Below are 3,017 nucleotides of genomic sequence, written 5' to 3' on the forward strand. Positions count from 1 at the left end.
CCTGTAGTGCTCTTCTTCCTAGTATCTGGACGTGGCACGCTTTGGTCTGGAGCGCTCCCACCATAGGCTCATCCATTTCAGTCCCTGCTCTATTTGAGCTCTTGCAAGCTATTATTTTCCATCTTTCTACATATGGCCAGTAAACTTTCAATTCCCAGGTTTAGAATTCACTCCTCTGGCATGCTTTCCGTAACAATTCCTTTCACCCCAAGACTGGATTAGAAACCCATCCTAAAGGGTTTCCTTGACAACACTTTTCACCCCAAGACTGGGTCAGAAACCCATCGTAAAGAAAGACTCCTTGTTCAGTAAAAACTTACCTGACATGACTTACCATCCTACCTGACATGGGGAAAGCTTTCCAAACGTGTTAACAAATGAATGAAATCATGCAAACAGGAAGTAACTAGTGTTTGCTTTTAGCACCAGTTTGTGCTGAGTGATTTATATAAGGTATCTCATTTAATCCTTTAAAAACTCTGAATTAAGGAAGTACGCTAAACTTTGGCCTTTACAGAAGGCAATGAAATGCTCGTGTACTTGCCACCTCAGTGACAGTGTCACCACGTGCTTCTACTCACAAGGTTGTTTCTTAAAAACTTCAACCTTCTTGTTTACAATTTTAATTAAAGTACAATGTGGGGACAGTTACATAAAAATAGAAAGTCAATTATATCTGATTCAAATATTTAATCAATTAAAAATAAATGACCTTCTTTTACAAGAAAGACTGAACCTATTAGCCAAATAAAGCTTAAACTTTTCTCATCCTACAAGCAAAACAGAAATAAAAAGTGTATTGATGAAAGGAAGGAAAAAAGGAACAGGAGGGAGAGTTAAAGGAAAAAAGTCAAAATTGGGTAATAAGGAAAGACTAATCTATCCTTAGTAAATTAACATTAATACCAGTAAAAGTCCTTGATTTTCCTGGGATAAGCAACCTTTCCAGACAATGATTAACAATTAAATAAAACATCATTATTCTAGGGAAAGTGGGGCAGTAGGCTTAACAGAAAAACACAATTCTAGTCATCAGTAAGTATGGTATTGTTTGATTCTGGCAAGACTAACCAAATCCATCATCATTTCATTTTGATATTCAGCCAATGAAATCTTACCCTAAAATTATCCAGTATCAAACTAAACTCTGCCTCTTATAGAGATAACCTTACTTAAAACCCAATACTGTGTAAGACAGGATTCATGTGACTTCTGTTCTTTATTCTAACTAAAGCTTCTGAAAGTTAGTGTTCAAAATAGGACTGCGAAAGTAACTTCAATGAAAGTTGAGCCTTTCTCCTGACACCCCATGATATACAAAGTTACCAGAGACCATTTAAAAAGACTATCTAGCAACCAGAACAGGAACCAGAGTTGGATAAATGTGCAGGGCTAAGAACCTTTACTTGGTTATGTCTCTTTGATGGGGAGTAAATGCTAGGCTACTGTTAACCCTTTTCAGTATAAAAAAAGGAGTACCACAACACACTGTGTCACTCCACACACACTGAAGGAATAAGGTCGACACACATACACAAAAAACTTATACACTTCTTCATAAACAATATAATACAAGTGCTTGTAACATTTCCATCTTAAGAAACTTTAAAAAGATACCACTTGAATTTTAAATATATTTAGGTAAACAGACTGATTAGCCTTAAACCTTTGCAAATCAAGCACTTGTTGTAGTCTTGATTCAATTACAGAAAAGAAAGTGAAAGTGTCCCTAAGTAAAAACAACTGTAACTGATTATTCAGAGACCTATGCACCTGAATGAGTGGCATGGTAAAAGCAAATGTTTAAGATTCACACTTTGCAAAAAACGTTATCCTCCATAAACAGCAATGAGAATCTGAATCGGGTAGTTACTTTAAAAGGGGCGTTAACTAGTTTCTCAACACTTTGTTACTTGAGTGCATTAACTTGAAAGAACCAAACAAGCAAGCCCTAAGGCCTTCAAATATAAAAGAGCTATTCAACAAAAGTAATCTCAACTGTATTCATTCTAGGGAGGTTAAAGTCCTAGATTGTAAAACTTTGGTCCCGTCAAATTTTCATTTTAAACATTTGAACCCGATCCCTCCCACCCGCCTTTCCCCCCAGGTAAGTTGGTTCTTCCTGCCCCAAAGATAAAGGACGTAAGGGAGGAAGGCACACTTGCTTTATTTCGGAGGAGAATGAACTACGGGGCTCCTTCCCCCCCCCCCATCCCCGGCCGCCCGCCTCTCTTTCGGGTGCCCGCTCTGGCGTGGGCAACTCGGGCGTTCTGCGAAGCCGAGTGGCCCGCGCCCGGGTGGGAAAGTTTGTCTGGGGTAGGGGCGGGGTGGGGGTGGGGAGGCCAGCCCCGAGCTCCGAGGGCCGCCCTGGGGCCCGAGGTGGCAGTCACGCGGGGGGCGGCGGGCGGGCCACGGACGCCAGCTACACTGTCCCGGCGTGCACACGCCCACCCAGGCAGCTCCAAACCCGCCCGGCGGCCCGAGAGCAGCCGGCAGCAGCGCAGCCCGGCCACCGGGCCGAGGGGGCGGGCTGGGGCCGGTGGGGGTGGGAGCGCGGTGGCCATGGCAACCAGGGGGGTCCGGCCCTCCCCGTGCAGCCCCAGCGCTGCCTTCGCTGCGAGCCCTCTCGCCCGCCTTGGCCGCCGCCTCCTGCTCCGCGGGCCTGGCTCGGCCGGGCGGCAGCAGCACCCGTTCCGCAGCCGTGGGGTCCCCGGGCAGCCGGGTGGCTGTAGAGGGGGCGGCGGGAGAGGGGCCGCGCCAGTCCCGGCGGGCCGCGGCTGGCTAAGGGTAGCGGGGCGGCTGAGGCCGCGAAGCCAGGACACGCGGCCGGGCCCCATGCCAACCTGCAGCGAGCGGGAAGGAGGCGGGAGCTTACCTGACCCGGCTCGGCACTCGCTCCATCCCCCTCGGCCGCAGCCGCCGCCGCACACAGCCCAGCCGCCCGGCGGGGGACAATGACGTGCCTCCATCCGGGCACCGCCGCCGCCGCCTCCGGGTCAGCGCCGCACCCGCAGCTC

At 48.1% G+C, this 3,017-nt stretch overlaps 1 protein-coding gene across 2 annotated transcripts in view; it reads right to left on the reverse strand.

Moving 5' to 3' along the window:
* Positions 1-2,968, reverse strand: part of Usp42 (ubiquitin specific peptidase 42) — a 21,378-nt gene extending 18,410 nt beyond the window's left edge. For both annotated transcript variants that reach the window (XM_013354091.2, XM_026789721.1), the window contains exon 1: positions 2,876-2,968. The gene's annotated coding sequence lies outside the window, so the exon portion shown is untranslated. The remainder of the gene's footprint in view (positions 1-2,875) is intronic.
* Positions 2,969-3,017: the final 49 nt, after the last annotated feature.

The sequence above is a fragment of the Microtus ochrogaster genome, unplaced genomic scaffold, assembly GCF_000317375.1.
Source record: "Microtus ochrogaster isolate Prairie Vole_2 unplaced genomic scaffold, MicOch1.0 UNK27, whole genome shotgun sequence".
NCBI lineage: Eukaryota > Metazoa > Chordata > Mammalia > Rodentia > Cricetidae > Microtus > Microtus ochrogaster.